Below are 21,584 nucleotides of genomic sequence, written 5' to 3' on the forward strand. Positions count from 1 at the left end.
TGCAGTTTCAAACAAACTGATGAGCTTTGCTTTAATTAATTAAAAGAGAAAAACTAGTTTGACATGGAGCTTGAAGAGGTCTAGAAATGTTAGTTTGGAGAGTATCCAAAACATTTATAGCAGCCTCCTGAGCTTTTGGAATTGACCCAGCTATTTAAATACACACAGAGTCGGTTTTCAACCTTCAAGGACAGGTCAGTTGAGTGGTGACTCTCCAAACACCTTAGTAGGTCTTTGACACACATCTCAGTGAAGCCAACCACACTCCCATCCTCAAGAAGGCCATGCACCTGGGGCGTGTCAGTGTCCTGGGGCCACCATAACAAAGACCAAGATCAAGGGCCTCGCTCCCTCTGGAGGTTTCAGGGCAAGATCCTACCTGCCTCTTCTAGCTCCTGGAGTTTGCCAGCTGTCACCAGCTCATAACACATGTTACTTCTATCTCTGTTTATCTTCACACAGCATTCTTTCTCTGTGTCTCTTCTCTTCTCATAAAGCCACCAGTCATATTGGATTAGGACCTAATCGGAACTAGTTAACATCTACAATGACCCTATTTCCAAATTAGGTTACATTCTGAGGTCTTGGGCATCAGGAATTTAACACATAAATTTCAGGTGACACTTTCAACACATAGTAGGGTGATGGGATGGCAGAGCTGGGAGAGACCTCACAGGGATTTGTCTCACTTCTGAATGCTTCAAAGGCAGAACTGTGGTTGGACATTTTCCCGGATGGCAGAGCCACGTGGACACATCTTCTGGATGTTTTGGCCCTGAGTTGCTTTCAGGCAATGGTTGGTTCTTCTGTGTCATGGGTATGACAAGTATAGTTTTTTTAAATTTCAAATACAGAATGAACAAGTGTCAAAGACTTATTAACTCATTAATGAGGGAAGCAGACAGTTGATAAAGCTGATTCAAAGAGTATTTTAAGGAACTGGGTGTTCACAGGCATTAAAGGAGGAACGTGAAAGCAAGGTCGCTGGGTCAGGTACAAAACTGGTGAATGTCCTTCAAGACCATTAATATATATATCATATATATCATAACTAATACGTATTATATTATACACACACACACACACACACACACATATATCTTTTGAAGTTATCTTTTCTTGTGGGCAGGAATTATTTGCCTCTTTACTGAAAAAGATCTATGAGTTAACATGTGATTTACAGAGTCTGAATCTGCAGTTCATAGTAAATAGCAATGTGAGACCAAGCACTTTGCTGAGATGATGAAATAGCCTCACGGGGCTTGGGAAAGGACATCCCAGTATGACGCCGGAAGAACACCCCACACGCCCTTTAGCCTTATCTCCAAGTCTAGGATATTTTTCTTAACATAGATAATGATATCCCTCTGTCTATGAACAGGCCATTGTATGAATAAGAAAGTATTTTGGAGAACTCTTTTCACCATGTAGGATGTTATCAACTACATTTAATCTGTGTTCTGTACAAGTGGTTAAATCAACGATTCTAGATAACAAGAAAGACTGTTTACAGGCCAAATTCCTTTACAAAGAAATTCTAGATTTACAAATGTCAACACTTAGTAGATAGACCACTTATAAGGTGAATTAAGGCCCTGTGCGTGTGGATATGCCTCCCTAGAGACCACTCATTTTTTCAAAAGGTTGGTTTCTCAACAACCAACATTTGTTGGACAATTCTTTATTTGATGCTTAATGGAGAAGAAGGGAATTCTTGTTGAAATTTCTGTCTGGGAGCCAAGACTAGTCACTTGGACTATGGCGTCTATAAAACAAATTCCAGGTAAACCAATAACTTTCATCAAGGTCTTAGAATTTACAGTGAGAATCAATCCCCCTCTGTCCCACTGTCATGGACGATGTGCTGATGGGAGGTGCTTATACATACACAAGGCACCCTAGACCTGGAGAGGGGGCCTCTCCTGAGTCAGGCGAACAGATGCACACCATTGGCGTGGGGCACGAACACAGGCTCTCTACCCCCTCGCTCTCGCCCAGGTAAACCCCTTAATCTGGCTATCACATTACATGACCTGTCTAAAGGCAGAAAGTAAAGCACTTGCTCTCTTGGGATCTGTTTCCCTGCTTGAAATCTGTTACTAGAGCCTTGGGGCTTAAAAGTGGAAGTGGCTCCATCGCATAGGTGAGCCTCTCCCATTTTCTTTAGCGGCAATACTGTGTTCCCCTGAGAAAGAATGTCCCTCTTCTCATCCCTGGCATATTCCTTGTTGAAGATGCTGTGGTATTTAGTCACCTCTCACCGCCTGCCACTCAATGAAATCCAAGCTTATAATCGGCTATTTGTATGACATTCTCCAGGAATTATGCAGAGAGCAAACCTGGGCAGTACATAGAATTTGCTTGAAGCAGTGTTGGGGTTAAACAACCAGCATCCCGTTAACTCCCAGGATGAGTGAGAAGCAGCCATCGGAACTTGGCGATGATTTGTGCACAGCAGATGCAGTAAAGAAATGGTGTGCGTATTCTAGAGATGTACACATAAGGAGAAGGCTCATTCTAGCATGCTGAAGCCTTCCTTCCATTCCAGGTTTTTAGGGTTTGGAACATGCATGATTTATACATCACACAAAAATGGATTTTCTTTTATTGGCCTTTTATTGCAAGAGGCAAGGGGAACACAACCAATTAGTTATGGCCGGTCAGACTGCCAAATCCTATATGATCACAGTGCAGAAAGCTAAGTAGGGCTTAGGAAAGCACATTTCATTGGCCCCAAAGGCAAGGACATCAGTATGTTCTGGTGCCGAGAATGAGCTAGTGATGTCCAGGGATTTAACGAAATAAACGACTGTTGGAGTTATACTTACTATAGTCATGATTTGCCAAGTGTGATGCAGGCAACCCTGGAAACTGCTATGTTTGGGTGGGAGGATGCAGAAGCTGGAGCCAAAGAGACAGAAATGCCTGCTTCCTCCTCTCTAGGCTGCAATCACCACCACTATCTAATTTCAGAACATTTCCATCACTACAGTAAAACCCTGGACCCGTTAAGCAGTCACTCCTTATTCCCCTGCTGGTCCCATGTGGCTTCAAGCTGATCGCACAGGCTATGGGTGCCGTGATGATGGCTGTTTATCGATGTCCTTTCTCCCTTCCTTCCTCAATCATAGGTGCTCAGCCCACAACCACCTTCCTGGCCATGTGACTACAAGGTCGAACAATTAAGTTCGCAAACTTGTCCTAGAAAAAGTGCTACATACCTCATTGCTGAATATCACTATGGTCACCTTCGAAGTACTCCTCTTGAGAAGCTATGCACTGATGCCAGTACCTAGTCCACTCTTCAAAGCAATTTTGGAACTCTTTTTCTGGAATGGCCATCAGAGCTGTCATTGTATTACACTTGATGTCCTGAATGTCATCAAAATGTCTTCCTTTCAATATTTCCTTTATCTTTGGGTAAAGAAAGAAGTCATTGGGGGCCAGATCAGGTGAGTAGTGAGGCTGTTCCAATACAGTTATTTGTTTATTGGCTAAAAACTCCCTCAGACAGTGCCATGTGAGCTGGTGCATTGTCGTGATTCAGGACCATTCTTGCACACACATTTCTCATGCCAAGATTTTCAGTTAATATTTTCCTAACTGTTTCTCTATCGATGTTTACTTGGACTGCTATGCTTCTCACAGTCAGCCGATGATTTTGACGCACAGTTTGATGAATTTTTGCAATGTTTTCCTCAGTTCTGCTTGTTACTGGCCGCCCTGACCTCTCTTCATCAGTGACGTATTCTCTCCCCTCAGAAAAACATTTAATCCATTTGTACACTGCCATTTTCTTCATGGCATAAACTTGGACTAATATGTCCCTGATTTCATTTCCACTTTTGCCAAGTTTAACAAGAAATGTAATGTTTGTTCATTGCCCTAATTCAAGCTCAGACATTCTCGCGACGACACACAACAACACGCAACAACAATAATGAATGCCACTCAGCAAGACACTACCACACGTCGACATGAATACAGCTATGAGACACTGATATACCAAGGTTATGAAACCTGACCGAGCTGTTTGTACAGTGCTGCCAATGTGAGTACACAGTAGCAAGTTTGTGGACATAATTGTCACACCTTCACAAGTTCTCAGAGCTACGTCTGGGGTGGGGTGTGCCCTCTACACTCTTTCATCCAGTCCTTGGAGGGCCGAGAATTCACCACACAGCAGAACCAGGCCCTAGGAAATGACAGAGCAGCAGGAGAGACGGGACCTCTGTCCCTGAGCTGCCGTGTGGAGCTGTTACCTGTACAACCCATGTGAACAAAAAACAGACTTTTTTGTTCCTTAACAGTCATTGTTAATTCGGGTCTCTTTTCTGGAGCAGCTTAGCCTTGACCCCGACCAACACAGTGGTGGAGGTGGGGCTTGAGCCCAGGCGTCTTTGACATCATGGCAATTACTCTCAAGATGCTGCAAAGACTTCTCTAGCAGGTACAGTGGGCCATGGGGACCACCAAGCAGTCCCCAGGCTTCTCACAGGGGCACCTGGCTTCCATCCATGTCAATAGCCTGAGGCCACGTCTGCCACATCTCAGGCCATCATGGCCCCTCTGTGGGCCCCTCTGGCCCCTGGAGTCCTTCACCCCCCTGTGTCCTGTGCCTCCCACCAGCTTCAACCCTGTGCTGACATCATACTTCGGAGGCTGTATCTGAGAAGCTGCTGTGGGAGAGTTTATTTCAGGTCATGCTTGTTTGCCCCCCCAGAAGTCAGGTCACATCCTGAACCAAGTCTCTATTTGACACTTTTGTTTCTGTTCCTGAGAGATGGATAAAATGCAATTGAGCAAGAGTAAATAAAGGGACACTTGACCTTTGCCAACACTTGGGGACCCGAGAGAGGAAAAGCTGCATGGTGTGTAAAGTGAGAACAAGGGCTGTAAAGATTTTACAGTTTGTTTGACATTGTGGGCTTGGCCTTTACAACTCGAGAGGGCTGGCCTCCCAGCATGGCTGCATTTCTTCCAATGATGACTACAAGGAATGTAGTCCACTGAGAGTTACAGAGCGCCGTCCCCCGTGCAGCACCCTGAAAACTGTGAGAAGGTCGCCCTAGGCTCTCTTAACCTTTCCAAAATGAGACCAGGCTCTTGGGCCAAGCAAGAAACATGGAATGCAGGCCTAGGAAATGCTTTTGTCCAACTCTGCTTATCTGATTTTACCAGCATGTAGCTCTGTCTTATCAAAACAAGTCGTTTCCTCTGTTAAATTAGGCAGGGGTGTTGATAAACACGGTAGGTGCCAGATTTAGCAAAATTCTGCAGTGTCCTTTTCCCTCGTGGTTGGTGGAAGGTGACCCTCTCTGTTCTTGGTGGGGGGGAGGGGAAAGATGGGGTGATGGTGGGGCGTTTGGATGGGTGAGCAGGCAAGCACAGTTCTTTCATCATTACTGGGACTTTTGTTTCTGTCTGCCCTTTCCGCTCAAGGTCATTTGAAGCATTGTGTACTCCATTTATTTGCTCCTAAACGTCTCTAAAAAATGGAAGGTGTGCCTGAAGAGTGTTAATCACTTTTATTTTACAGAAGAGGAAAGTGAAGGTAAAGATTAAGCAGACAGAAATGTAGGAGACCCTTAAGAAATACATGTCCCACTGAGGCCTAAGGTTAGGCAGACAGTGGCAAATCATTGTAAGGTAAATCTCTTCTATGATCTCTTCATTTTTCTCCTTCGTGTTGAAATATGTGCACAAAACTCTGTTTAAAGTCACCGCCTAAGAGCTGGAATCAGAGATGTCCGACCTCTTGGCTCAGGCAGTTAGCTGGTAAGAGACAACACAGGCAAAATGAATTCACAAAGCGATTTGGTATTCACACATTTGTGATGTTTATTATGGAAACTTTCAAACATACACAAAGCGGGGAGACCAATGCACTGAGTTCTGTGATCCACTACCCACGCAGTGATGCCCGCCCAGGGCCAGCCTTCTTTTGTCTGTACCCCACCCATTTCCTCACTGGGTTATTTTAAATCAGTCCCAGACGTCATATTATTTTATCTATAAACATATCAGAAAGTATTTCTAACAGATAAGAACTTTGAAAAACCAACAAAAGCACAATTCCATATTTACAACTAAAATAATTGGCAATGATTCCTTAAAATGATCAGATATCACCATTCAGATTCCCCTGGTTGTTTTACAATATTTTTAAGTTGCTGTGTTTTTTGCACTTAGAATCTTGTAAGTCTTTTTTGATGTTTTCATCTCTGAGCCAGGTTCTGAGCTGGGCATAGCGAGGGGACATCAGGAAAGAGGGCCAGGCCATTACCCAGGGGGTTGGCCAGTGCTGTGGGAAGCACGTCTAAACATGGGCAGAGAGGGCAGCAGTGGGCTGCAGGAGCCCATGGGCAGGCACAAACCCTTAGGGAAGGTGTTCACCCTCCAGGTGAGGTGGCATTTGACAAAGAAAAAAGCATTCCACCTGGAGGAAACTGTGCACAAAGGAGCAGAGAAGGGAGTGTGCGGTGTGTGCTGGAAACTGCAATGGGCTCAGCGGGCTGAGTGAACAGAGGACGTGGAGGCTGGAAGGGTGGGCTGGGATCCCCTCACTGGGGTCCTCAAAACACTGCTAGAATTTGGACTTTATTGGAGGCCGTGGGAATGTTGAAGTGTTCTCATAGGGAGCTTGTTACATAGAAGTGTTTCCTCTCTGGGCTCTGCATGTTTCTGGCTTTGTGACCCCCGACACCCTCACCCACACACAGCCCCCCCCCCATCAGTGTGGTGCCTCTGCCCAGTCTGCTGTCTTCACACACTCAGCCTCCACCACTGAACTTGTCCTCTGTTTGACCTTCGGTTACTACAGGAACTGAATCCCATGATGGAGTGTGTCTTGTTTGGACAGAAAGGCGACACATGGAAAATTCTAAATATCTATGTGCAACTATGATCTACATGCTGGTGTGCAGGGACCTCCCCTCTTTGGGTCATAGCCATGTCCCTAGTGCTGGCCTGGCATAGCGTCAACATGCAGTAAGTATTTACTGAATGAAAGAATTAACTTTGGGATGGGGGCTTTTAAACAACACAAATGTATTATCCAATTGTTCTCTAGGGGAGAAGTGTGAAATAAAACAGCCACAAGCCTGCTTCCTTTTCGGGGCTCCAGGGAGAATCCATTCCATGTCTTTTCCAGCTTCTAGAGGTGCCCGTGTCCCTAGGCTCATGGCTCTTTCCCCATCTTCAAACCAGCAGCACAGCATCTTCCAGCCTCCCTCTGACATGGGCCCCCTGCCTCCCTCTTTCTCTGATAGGGACCCTTGAGATTTCATTTCCCCACCGGGATAGTCAGGATCATCTCCCATCTCCAAATCCTCAACTTAATCTCGTCTGCAAAGTCCCTTTTGCATGAAAGGTAACATAGTCACTGGTGCGAGGAATTTGGATGTGGACGTCTGAGGGAGGCATTATACTGTTGGCCACACGAACTACATAAAATGTTGTACTATGCTTATCAGGGACACATTCCAAAGGCAGGTGTAGGTTTGGGTACTTCAAGCCACACTCTTTCCTCAGATGATTTATTGGAATTCTGTTTTAGTGCTGTAGGATATATTTCAAAATAAAGTTCAGATAACCCATTAAATGTCGATAACCATAGACGATGTAAAATAATAACACTTAACATGTTTATGTAAGAAGTGGCTTGTTGGAACACAAGCATTGGTTGCTGAGGGTTGCCCTGGTGTGTGTGGTATGTCTCTGCTGAAGGCTGCGCCAGCCAGAAACAGCTCTTTTCTTCAGTTCCAAAGTTCTGAGCCTGAGAATCTTTTCATGCCTCCAGGGTTGGAAGGTACAGAGGATTTGGGGCTCAGGGCCACAAATCTGGCTGTGATCACCTCTCCCTGAGCACAGCTTTCAGAGAATTGGGGCAGTCAGCTGTGCAGTCAGCCATCTGCCCTCATCTCCAGATGACAGCTTCTTAGGTCCTTCCATGATTTGTAGTCAACATTAAGTCTCCCTGCTCCTTCGGTCAGAGAGGAAGACACTCTTATGTTGTCATGGCTGTTGTTCCCTCTTAGGTGCCTGTAGACCCTCCCTCTTCCTTCCCCCTGGACCATTGCCGACCCCAGGCACTCAACCTAAACTCCTTGCCTATGTTTTCCCATTCATTCATTGATTCAATGATTGTTTATCGAGTTCACATCATCTTCCAGGAACCATGGATGATGCTAAATACAAGCGGCAGAAAATCAAGTATATAACCAGAGTGACTTTTCCATAGAAATTACCTTTTTTTCTAATGGGGAAAATCTTAACCAAAAAATTATACAAATCATTGTAAAAATACAACTGGAATATGTGCAGCGGGTGGTGGTATGAGAGAGTAAGTAAAGTTTGGAATCTAGAAATCAGGGGAGGTGGTCTTCTTTCCATATTTTCCTGAGGGGGTAATGATGGAGAACAGCCTGGAGGAAGAAGAGGGTGGGGTGAGAGTGAGCGAGACAACCTGTGGGAGAAGGCGGTGGTCTGCAGGACTGAAGGCCTTGGGGCTGGAGAGGGAGCATGGATTTGAGAGAGACGGTAGGCCTGACCCCCAGCACTACCCAGGCCCTGCCAAGGGATCTGCTCATTCTCAGCCCTTTATTTATTATCGTGTTTATTCCCCTGAAGAGTGTAATAAGTATAATACAGCTAATTTTATCAGCTTTTTTCTCAATGGACAACACCTTCTCAAAGGTGTCCAGATTTTTCTTAGAGCAATCTTCTGCATTCCAAGATGATAAAAATGTCTGTCTGCTCTTTCTTCCTTCCTTCCTTCCTTCCTTCCTTCCTTCCTTCCTTCCTTCCTTCCTTCCTTTCTTGCCAGATTTATATCTTTGATTCATCTAAAATATATTTAAATACAAAGAATGAAGAACAAAGAGTAAGAATTTTGTTTTACCCAAATGGGTAATTGGTTGTCTTAATGTCATTTATTAAATAATTTATAACTTAAATGTTTTATTTTGAATCCTCAATGTTAACCCTTAAATATAAGAAGTATTGCTATCCTTATTTCACAGATGAGGTAACTGTGATTAAGTTAAATTAGTTACTCAAGGTCGTAAGCTGAAAAACTTTGAAAAACCATAATCAAATCAGATTTGCAAGCTCTATGGTCCACCTTCTTTCCCCTTTCTGGTTGTAAATCAGCGTATCTGATGTTGGAGCTCCAAGGAGCCATGGGAACCATGTCTCCTGGGAAACTGTGATCTGGAGAAGTTGCCTAGCAACACAAAGAGTCTTTGGTCTTTGGGTCTAGAGTTGCCTTATAGGAGACATTGTTTTTACAGGAATGACTTTGTGCCACTAAGACAGCTAAACTCCTTTGGATGAGTCCAGACACCTCAACCTACACCAAATTTGGCTTCTTGTGGCATGAACAAGTTTCTGTTGTTAATTTAAAAAGTATGTATTGCTATTTAAGATGCATCAATTAGATTCAGATGGGAAAAGTTGGAAGAAATAGGAAGATTTCTGCTTCAGAGAAAGGAGGTGGGGTTGACTGGTGGTTGGTACATATTTTCCGCTTATCCCACACTTTTGTGGTGGGACAAATGATGCTTTGCTGAGAGGTGAGAAGGCGGGAAAGGAGTGATCCTTCCCCATTGAGGCCCACTAGGGAAGGACCAGCTCTTCTCATTACCCGTCACATTCCATAGAGGTAAATCAGCAGCAAGACATGACATCATGTCCATGTCTATGAGCAGCTGAGCAGTTCTGTGGTTCCTGACCCAGGCAAACAGCCTGTGCAGCTAAATGGGAAAGTGCAGGTTGTTATAATGTAGGACCCCCCCGGACATCTGGGGTCCCCTTCATACTGCTTCTCCTTGGAGCCCTCGAGAGCAGTCCACGCAAATGCATATGTGAATACCTATTAAGTGCCAGAGGCTATGATGAGTCCTCGAACTCAGGAGTCTACAGTCAGTAGGATTAATGGTGGGAGTACCTGCGGGATTAAATAGAGCACAGTGTTAGATGAATGGTGAGCATGGTATAGAATTAATGGTAGAGCAGGGTGTGGGATTAATGCTGGAGACCAAAAACAAAAAAAGAATCAGCAAAGCATTCACTGAAGTTTAGGGGATTTTTGAAGGCCTTAGAGGTCAGCATCTGGCCTAACCTCATTTCAAGTAGCAGAGGAAGCCACGGAAGGTCCCTGAGCTAAGGAGTGAAGGATGAAACTATGCAGCCCAGTGTGGGAGTAGAGGGGCATCTGAGCTGAGAGGTCTTTGAAAGAGGCTAGGCCAACACTGACAATCATCCAATTTGTGATGGTGACACGTAAAATATAATGGGAACTGAGGAGAGAGAACACATGAAGGAGGCTTTCTGACACAGACCTGATAAACCTTGGTAAACTCTTCAATGGCTCCCCATTGCTCTCTGGATGATAAGGCTCAACTCCTCAGTGTGGTTTGCAAGTGTGTTCCCTTGTTTCCCTCCAGTCTCACGTCTCTCCGCCTCCTCCTGTTTTGCGCCCGATGCCTGAGCCGCTGGACAACACGCCATCCTCTGATGCACCTCACACTCTGGGGCTAAGTCCTTGCCTTGGCCTGGACGCTCTCCTGCCCCACCAGCCCTGAATGCCCCCACCCTAGTCCATCCTTCTGACCTCCGCACAGGGCCCTGCCTGCTGGGACCCTCTCCTGAACCCCTACTCAGGATGGATTCAGGGGTTCCTTCCATGTGCCTCACCCTTGTGTTGTAACTATTTTTTGTGTGTAGACGTCATCAGGCCACACTCCTGGAGGCACGTCACTGGCTTTGTCGGTGCTCAGCAAAGGAGTCTGAATGTCTGGAAGGATGGACTGAATGTGAAGAACAGGGGCAGGGAGTTAACACAGATCAAGATTTAAGCCTGGGTAACTGGGAGAAGTCATCGAAATAGGTCAGTATTCAAACTCTGCTCTGGAAAGACACTGTTACAAGGATGAAAGGACAAGCTACAGACTGAGAGAAGATATCTGCATATCACATGCCTAACAAAGGACTGGTATCCAAAACATATAATGAACGCTCTAACTTCAGCTGCAAGAAAACAAACAATTCAATTAGAAAGTGAGCAAGAGATTGAACAGACACGTCACCACATCATTAGCCAAGAGGGAAATACAAATTAAAACCACCGAGATATCACTCCACACCCACCAGAACAGCTAACGTGAAAACAGGGACAACACCAAATGCTGGTGAGGATGCTGAGATACGACATCTCATCCACTCAACTCTTGGTGGGAGTGTGAGACGGCACAGCCACCCTGGAGATATTTGGGCCATTTCTTAAAAAGTTGAACAAACACTCACCATGCAACTCAGCAATCACACTCCTTGGGATTTACTCTAGCAAAATGAGGACTTATGTTCACACAAAAGTTTGCAGCAGCTTTGTTTGTAATAGCCAAAGACTGGAAACAACTCAGCTGTCCTGCAGCCCCCAAGTGGACAAGCATGCCAAGGGTGGTTGCAGCAATAAAATAGGAGGAAGCATCAACACGCCCTGCCTCAAGTGGATCTTAAGAACACGGGGCTGAGGGAGAAAGCTGGTTTCAAGGTGCACACCCCCAAGATCCCATTTGTATAACTTTCTTTTTTTCTTTTTTCTTTTTTTTTTTTTTTTATGAAACGGGGGGCCAAGGGTCTCACAGCCTCAAAGACTGAGAGCCCCGAATCGGGCCACCTTGGGGCTTTTATTGATGCACACACAAGAAGTAACATTGTTTTCTCCACGGTCTGTGAATTTCATACAGGTATAACATTCTTAAAGTGACAAAATTATAGGAGTGGAGGAAGGTCAGTGGTGGCCAGGAGTTAGGGTGTGGGGTGACCCCCCCTTTCTCATGCCATTCAGGGATGGCATGAGAAAGCGAACTGGAACTGAAGTTAACTCTTTATGACTTTATCAGGTACCAGGTACAGGAAACCCAAGCTGAGGTGGCTTATAGGGAAAGCAGGTTCATTTGTTGCTTTTGTAGTTTAAAGCCCAGGGGCAGAGCTGGCTGATGCGTGGATCTGGCACCTCTGCCTTCCTGCAGATCCTCCTGCCCAGGTTGGCTCTTTGATGAGCCCTGCTATGCAGCCAGACAGGAGTTCCAAGGTTGGGAAGGGGCAGCCCCGGTCCTGGAAGCTCCTGGAAGCCTGGGGCTCCCTGGTCAGACCACTCAGACCATGTGGGCTCCCAAAAGAAAACCAGGGTCTGTTTCTGGGAGAAGGGGCATAGGTACCGTGTTTCCCCGAAAATAAGGTATAGCTGGACCATCAGCTCTAATGCGTCTTTTGGAGCAAAAACTAATATAAGACCCGGTCTTATTTTAATATAAGACTGGGTATAACATAACATAACATAACATAACAACATAACATAACATAACGTAACATAACATAACATAACATAACATAACATAACATAACATAACATAACATAACATAAAACAACATAACATAACACCGGGTCTTATATTAATTTTTGCTCCAAAAGACACCTTAGAGCTGATGGTCAAGCTATGTCTTATTTTCAGGGAAACATGGTAGAAGTAGACAAACTGCGAGTGTTGTCTACTCATGTCTCCCAGCTGCCCACCAGCATGGGGAGCAGACAGCCCCAAACATGGTAAACACGGGTGGGAATGCCAGAATTCTTATGCAAAATCAATCACTATCCAGTTAGTAAAGAACCAACAAAGATAACATAAGTAGGCTTTGTGATGTTTTGGAAGGTGAGCCTCCCTCCAGTTGAGTGGAGTTGAGTTCTGAAGCAGGAGAGCTCTGTGGCTGCAGCCTCAGTACCAGAGATTGTTGACTGTTAGGAGAAAGTGAGGAAGAAAGTTGTGTGGAGAGAAATTGTCTCCAAAGAATAATTCTGACCATATAGAGCTTTCAGCAGAATTAAATTTTGGATGAGAGAAGCCAAGTAAGAGAAAAGAGAGTCTTCATGGGGCATTTCGGTCCAGCCCCGTCATGATTCTCATTCCTGGATGTCTGTCCTGATGGACGTGGGTTTTTTTGAGGTAAAAGTTACAGACAATAAATTGTATGGTTTTGATAAATTGATCGGCCTATGTAACCCTCACCCCTGATAAGATCAGGCTGTCTCCCTCCCTCCTCTCATCCCCTGCCAGAGACAGCCAGGTTTCTGATGTTTCCGTCACAGGTAAGTTTGATCTGGTTTTGACCTTCTCAGAGATGGATGCACACAGCTTACATTCTTTGTGCCTGGCTTCTTTTCCTCATTTTCTTCATCCTCATCATTCTGCTGAACATTTTGGGCCTCGGGAGGAAGTGTGGCCCCATCAGGATCCCGTATCATTTTCCTTCCATTGAAGAGCATCTGGAAAGAGATGCTGCGTTGTAGCTATTTGGCCGTATGTAGTTGAATCCCCAATTCTGTGGGGAGGGAGAGGCTCATGTCAGGGGTTAGGGGCCCCAATTTTGTGACTACTGTCTAGATGGAGAGTGTCTACTCCCTCCTGCCAGTAACTGTGTCCGAAACCCCAACAGTGCCTGCACAAAAGCCCCCCACCTGCTGGTTTAGAATAAACAACCAGTGAAGAATGAATGAAATGCAAGACCTGAGTTTTGAAGCTTCTCGGAGCCATTAGTGTCCATGAGGTCCACCAGCAGCTGATGGTGACAAAGCCGTCAGATTTGGTGAGATTTGCCTTAACAAGAAGGTTGACACCTCCGATGGAGGGCTGGTGGTGGAATCCTTGCTCCAAAATCAAACAGCAGAGTGTTCAGAATTCTCTCCTGCAGTCTAAAACTAGATTCTTGTTGCTGAGATTTTGCTTTTCCTTACAACAAAGCGGGAATTTAGATGCTCTGAACTATCAACAAACCAAAGGTTGTTGGCTCATGGGGAGCCTAGGGTTCTTATTTCAAACTTGAAAGGGCCTTGAATAAGAATACATCATCACTAATTAGACTTCGGGCTCCAACAAGGCAGAAATAAGCTTTATCATAACCACCCACAGGCTGGAGAAAGATGAAAGCCGCTCCTCAAAGATTAGGGACCACAGGCAGAGCTGCACCTCTCTTCCAGACCAGGGGTTCCCGCCAGCTGGAAGCCTGCCCTGAAGATCACAGGATCTCAGATTGGATGGGAGTGGAAGGGCCGTCTCATCAGCTCCTTGTGCAAGGTCGCTTGTGACACCCCTTTCACACCCTCCCACACTCATCTGGGGCTCCAACAATTCCCCTCTCCTTTCTCCTCTGTGGAAACTGTGGGGTCATTTCAGGAAACAAAATATATTAAGCTGTCCATCCTGGAAGCAAGGAATAACCAAAACTTAGATCTAAGCTTCCAGGAAAAAGATGCAGAACACTGTCATGTCTCCTGCAAGCCCTTTGTTTTCCCAACTCCAGTAGGTGTTTAGGGTTTTCTCCGTTGTTCCCTCGAAGTGGGGGGAAACATGCTTTGAGCTTTTCCTGCACTGGGATTTCTAGGTTAGATGTCCCTCCCATCTCCCCACCATACCCAGTTATGTCTGACCAGGCTGTTCCTCAGTATCTTCAAGGGGCTCTTCCAGAATGGAAGGCCTGCCTCACCCTCACTCACAGGGCCAGAACTTCTGAGAGGGGACTTTATGCTCATTGAGGATTTGGACCCCTTCTTTACATCTTTTCCAGCATTCAGTATGTTGGGGTGCAAATACTAGGTGCTCCATACATATAGGAAAAAAATCATAACCCTCATGGTAGACTCTTCCTAAACACCAAGCTATACACTATTTAGCATTTTTTATACAGCTCTTCAAAGTAGAAAAACAAACTCCTTCCCCAAACTCGCCAACAAAACACAAATGTTTCAGTATTGGAATACATTTTGACTAAAAGCACTGGTTTGGTGTAAGTTCAGCCAAATAATAGATAACAAGAGTCTTAAAGACATTTACGTCCCATGTTCCAATATTCTGCTTCTGGAAATTTATTCAGGGAAAAGTGTTAAAAATATGGTAAAAATCTTTGTGCCCAAAAATATGTATGTCCATTATTGGATAGCATTATTTGTAATAAGGAAAACTGTAAACAACCCAAATGTTCAACAGTGAGATTGTTAGGTAAACTGTGGTAAATTCTCTTAATGGGTGATGATAAAAAATAAAAATTAACACTTACCAAGAGGTAATAACATTCATTCGTACATCCACGAGTTATGGTAAAGTGTTCTGTGTAATAATTCTGTTCCAAAGGAAATAAGATTGTATATATGATATATGAGAACAAATTTTTTTGAACTGCAATATAAAATTTCTTAAAGAAAATATAGTGAAAGTATTCACCATGGTTTTCTCTGGGTGATAGAACTCTTGAGTGATTTCTTCTTTTTTTCCGTTTTCCAAATTTCTTATAATGAGCATTTTTTATAATGGAAAACCCCAATAAGATGTTGGCTCCACTTTTTATGTATTTTCTACTCGTGTGTATGTTGATTTCTGTTGTTTTGGTGCCATTTTCTGTGTGTATTATCTTCTCCACCGCTCTGTAAATTTTTTGAGCAAACAAGACCTGGAGTCCACAGTACCTTGCAGGGCTCTGAATGCAGTGGGGTCCCATTTCTGTCTTCAGAGCAGGATGAATGACTTACCTGTGTATTTCCCCCACTGTACAGATGAGGAAACCAACAGAGAAGAATCTCAACCTGCCAAAGTGCACGGCGCTGGCAGGGCTGGATCACGCTATTACATACCACTGATAAACTTCAGTGGGGGAATTAATGTTGTTGGTCCATTAATGTCGTTCCTGGAAACAATCTGAATCATTTCCAAACACCTCCACTCTTTTAGTGCATACTTTCCTTATGGGGTTGCCTTTGGAGGCCAAGGAATTTGCATGCTACAGCAAAGTCCTCATAAATTTCCAAACAATAGTTCCCCATTGTCTGCCTCTCTGGCAGGAAGACAGACATTGCAGGTTTGAACTCACTTTATTCCAAATATGCATACTTTCAAAGACAGAAAGCTTATCTGTGAGTTTAATAGTCAGGGCCTTATTGGAGCAAAGCAGTGTTGTAGCATTTAAGAAAGAAATAGACTTTCAGGAAGATGGTCAAAAGGATAGCTTTTTTGGGCTAAATATTCAGACAAAGCATGAGTAATACCCAAAATAAAGGACAACTGACAAAAGTTCAGCAAGGAACGCTCCAAAAATAATGAGGAAATTTAGAGAAAAGACCATCCCTGGTCCAATTACCAATAACTGCTCTGTGGGGTAAGAGGAAGGAGGTGGGAAAGAACAGATGGGAGAGATGCACCATGCTGAGGCTGGAACACCCATTAAAAGCTGTTACTCAACATACCTGGATTTACAATAACTTTTTAAAAAAAATTTTCATAAGAGTTTATTTCAGCCAAATTGATGACATTGCTGGGAAGCAAGATGTCAAATGCTCCCTACAATAACTATTTTAAAAAGAGGGAGAAAAAAATATAAATGTCTGTAAAGGTGAGACAGGGTAGTGGTATTCAACTTCTAAGCTTGTAATCATAATAGATATTTTAAAAGATCAAGCGAAGATGCAATGTTGATAAGACTCCAAAAGCACAGCCAAAGTACATAAAGATGACAACACAAAGGAACGGGTAGAGTTGGAAAAAAAAACCGAATCACAAAGGCTTCACTTGCAAATATTAGGGATAATTGAAGGGGGGCTAATAATAGCAATGAAAATGACCATGATAATAACAAGCCCATTTATCGGGTGCATGATGCATACACTGTCTTGTTTAATCTCACAGCAACCCAGTTGGCTTCTTGTAACAGGTGTACGAATAAAGAAACTGAGGCCTACAGAGATTGCGTGTCTTGCAGAAGACCACAGAATTGATAAGCAAGCAGGGCCACGTTGCAACCCAGATATAACTTTCAAGCCCTTCCCAGCAATGTGGAAATGAATAATTCACAAGTTAATTCCAGAAAGTTTCCTGACCAACAGTGGATCTTGGCATTGATATTACGGACAGCAAGACATGCCGAAAAGCAATTTAAAAAGTAAAGCTCCACCCCATCTCTAACCCCAGACACCTACTTGACAAATTTTTAGATTACAAAAAAAGGAGAAAGGATTATATAAATACCCATGAAGAAATGAGAAGTGATATCTGAATATTTTGGTGTTCATCCCGTAGACTTTTGAAATGAGAATATTTTGGGGAAAGTGTTAAATAAATAGAGTTTCAGTATGTCACCTCTAAATGAAGCATTTCTAGGACATCACTCTCGATTGTCTCCTGGAGACCTGTCCTGACCCCTTATCTCCTTCATTTCTGTTAAACAGAGCTCTAGTGTCCAGCTTTCTACCACACCTTCTCCAGTACTTCTACAAAGAAGGACAACCAGGTGCCCAGTTTCTCCCAGTCCAATCTCTCTGTGTCAGGTAACTAAATGTGCACCAACTCACCAGGAATTTCTGGAATTGTTGCTGACATCCTAGAAGTCCAAGTCAGACACAAGAGTCATCCCCATGGATATGAAGCCAGAGTAAAACATGGCCAGCAGGTGGCATCCGACTTTGGGAGGGTCTGGTCAGGTGTGGCCTGAGTATTATCCCAGCTTTCCTTGGTCACTCGACTTCATAGTAACGTAATACCACAACCTACCCATTTAGATTCTTTTGGACCCCACTTATGTTGTTGAGGTGGGGTTTTATTCTATTTCAAAATTGTAGTAATTAGAAGATGATGATACTAATTGAATCTAAGAAGTAAAGATGCATTTAATAAATTCTACAAAACTTCAGTGTATCATATTGCAATAATACTGAAAGCAACAAAGAATAAAAAGGATAAAAAGATACCTAAGCAAAAGGAAATTAAGACTATCTTCTTAAATAAAACAGAAATGGTGTGTGTGTGTGTATATATATATATATATATCACTTTGAAAGGTATTTAAAAGCAATCAAAACACAGAGCAATCAGATACAATATACTATATTTAAAACATGAAGCCCAAACATTATTTCATTGGAAATGTTTCCCAAATTTCAGTCCTCTTCATGCCAATTTCAAAGTTTTGCCATATCCATATAATCTGAACTATTATTATTTACTTAGCACATCTTTAATAGACTCAATTTTTGAATTTAAATACATTTAGTGCCATCCGAAACAATGTCTGTAAAAATCACAGATTTGTTTTATTGGCTGTGCTTTTTCTGTACCACATTGAAATAAATTATCAACTTTTAAAATAAAATAAAAAGTACCTCTCCACGTACCACCTAAACTTTTGTATAATTTCTCCACACTTTGGGACTTAATGAAATCGATAGTTATATCTTCCACCATGAAAACACAGGTAGCACAATAAATAAACATAAATAGATGGACCTGTGTTTTCATTCTAGACACACCATTTGCTAGATCTATGTTTTGGACAAGTCATCATTATATTATCTTTTTTTCCTAGTTTTATTGAAATATAATTGACAATATTGGGTAAGTTTAAGGTGTACAACTTGACGATTTGATACAAGCATATTTTGGGAAATCATTACCCCATTAAGGTTAGTTAACACATCTATCACCTCACATAATTACCATAATTTTTTGTGTGTGTGGTGAGAACATTTAAGACATACTCTCTTAGCAAATTTCAAGTATACAATACAGTATTGTTAACTATACATGCCGTACATTAGATCCCCAAAATTAATTCATCTTATAACTGGAAGTTTATACCCTTTGACCAATATCTCCCATTTCTCCCTCCCCCCAGCCACTGGTAACCATCAATCTACTGTCTGTTTCTGAGTTGGGCTTTTTTCAGATTCCACATGTAAGTGAGATCATGCAGTATTTGTCTTTCTCTGACTTACTTTACTTAGCATAATCTCCTCCAGGGTCATCCATATTATTGCAAATGGCAGGATTTCCTTCTTTTTTATGGCTGAGCAATTGTCTATTATATACATAATTATGGAGGAATGAATAAAGAAACTGAGATCTATGTATCTGTAAATGTGATAATCATCTATCAATGGACACTTAAATTGTTTCCATATCTTGACTATTCTGAATAATGCTGCAATGAATATGAGTGTAGATAACTCTTTAAGATCCTGATTTCAAATCCTTTGGATATACATCGAGAAGTGGGATTGCATGGTAGTTCTTTTTTAAGGTTTTTGAGGACCCTCAATACCCCTGTGATGGTTGTACCAATTTACATTCCCACCAATAGTACACTAGGGTCCCTTTTCTCCACATCTTCACCAACACTTATCTCTTGCCTTTTTAATACTAGCTATTCTAACAGGAGTGAGGTGACATCTCCTTGTGGTTTTGATTTGCATTTCTCTGATGATTGGTGATGTTGAGAATATTTTCATGTACCTGTTGGCTGTTTATATGTCGTCTTTGGAAAAATGTCTTTTTAGATTCTTTGCCCATTGGATTATTATCATTATTTTTTCTTTGCTATTGAGTTGTATGAGTTCTTTACATATTTTGGATATTAATCCCTTATCAGATATGTGGTTTGCAAACATTTTTTACCATTCTTCAGGTTGCTTTTTCACTTTGTCGATTGTTTCTTTTGCTGTGCATAAGCTTTTTAGTTTGATGTAGTTGCACTTGTTTATTTTTCCTTTTGTTACTTATGCTTTTGGTATTATGTCCAAAAAATCATTGCCAAGACCAATGTCAGGAAACTTTTTCCATATGTTTTCTTCTAGGAGTTTTATGGTTTCAGGTTTTGCATTTAAATCTTTAACTTATTTTGAGTTATTTTTTCTGCGTGGTGTAAGATTACAGTCTAATTTCATTCTTTTGCACATGGATATTCAGTTTTCCCAACACCAGTCATTATCTTCTGAAGTCCTCACGTTCCTCGTCTGTAAAATGTGCATGGAAAGACTTATCTCATGGGATGGTGTGACAGTGAAATGAGATAATGTGTTTTTAAAATGTGTTATAGGTATTCTTAGACATAGATATTCTTAGACATGTTACATGCAACTAGTGATAGTTCCTTTTCTTCCTTTCTTTTCTCTTCTTCTTTCTTCTTTTTCTCCTTCTCGTTCTCCTCCTTTTTCTTCCTACTCTTCTTCCTTCTTCTTCTTTTTCTTGATGTCGTATTTTTTATTTATTGCTTTTTTGGTCTTACTGAGTTGGGTACAACTTCTGGAATGCTGAGTAGCAGTGGAGATAGAGGGTCTTCCCGCTGTGGCCCCAGTGATACTGGGAAAACTCACTACTTCACTGCCAAGGGTGCTGTTGCCTGCTATTTCATGCTCCTTGTCCGGAGTTCCTCTACGTACAAACTTCACCGCTGATTCCTCTCCCAAATTTGGGAAGTTTGAGCTGCGTCTATGACTGGAAACAGTAACACTACTAGGAGAAAGTCAGAGGGCCTTTCAATGTTGCATGGATCACATATTCAATTTTAAATACCTGACAGTGGTCTCACTTAGCAGAAGTCCAGGGTTGTCTCTAGGGCCAGCTGGGCTCAGGATCCAGGACCCCTGTCAGGTTCCCTGGGTGCAAGTGGCCTCTGCTGGTGCTCTCTGCCTGAGGGTGGGTGCTCCAGCAGGAAGATTCGCTGCGGACAATTGGCCCAGTAATGCAGTAAGAATTACCTCCGTTTCCTCCACCTTTTTCCTCCTTGCTTATCTCTAAATCTAAAGAGATGTTGAAATGGGTTGGACAGAAACATCTGGGAAGTTTCCAGGTAGAGGCAGTCTTACCTTCATGGAGAAAATTTATGACTTTAGATGTACAGCCAGAACAGGAGAATAAAAGCCGCCAAGTAGAATATAGAGTTTCCCATCAACTTTAAAAAAGCAAAAAGATGTTAAGAATGTTTCCTTTTATTTCTAGTTATCGATTTTTTATCAGATAAGGTTGCAAAATTATATCAATGTCTTTCAGCATAGATTAAAAAAAAAAAAAGCAACCAAAGAATTTTCCTTTTTTTTCATCTACTTCATTTTTGTTTTCTTAATGGTGTCTTTCCAAAAGCAAAAGTTCTGAATTTTTATAAAGTCCAATTTATCAAGGTTTTTTTTCTTTTTTTTTTTTGGTTCATGTCTTTTGTGTCCTCTCTAAGAATTCTTTGTCTAGTCCAAGATTGCAAAGATTTTTTCCTAGAAATTCTATACTTTTTTATTTTATATTTAGGGCTATGATCCATTTTGAAGTTCATTTTTGTGTATAGTGTAAATTAAGGATCAATGTTGATTTTCTTTTCCATATGAATATTTAGTCATCTTAGCACCATTTGTGGAAAAGACATTCCTTTCTTCATTGAGTTATCTAGGCACCTTTGTTGAAAATGAATTGACGATATATATGTAGGCATATTTCTACTGACATGCAAAGATATAACTGATTTTTTTAACATTACACTTGAATTCTGCAACACTGCCAAATTCATGCATTATTTCTGGTAGTTGTCTTACAATGCATTAATAGGTGTTGATTTTTGTTAAATGTTTTTCTGCTCAGTTGATATGATTGTGTGATTTTTCTTCTTTGGTTCATTGATGTGGTGGATTATACTGAACGATTTTGAAATATTGAACCAACCTTGCATCTCCGGAATAAACCCCACTTGTTCACGGTATATAATTTTCTCTCTGTTGTTCA

This window comes from Rhinolophus sinicus, linkage group LG04, assembly GCF_036562045.2.
Source record: "Rhinolophus sinicus isolate RSC01 linkage group LG04, ASM3656204v1, whole genome shotgun sequence".
Lineage (NCBI taxonomy): Eukaryota > Metazoa > Chordata > Mammalia > Chiroptera > Rhinolophidae > Rhinolophus > Rhinolophus sinicus.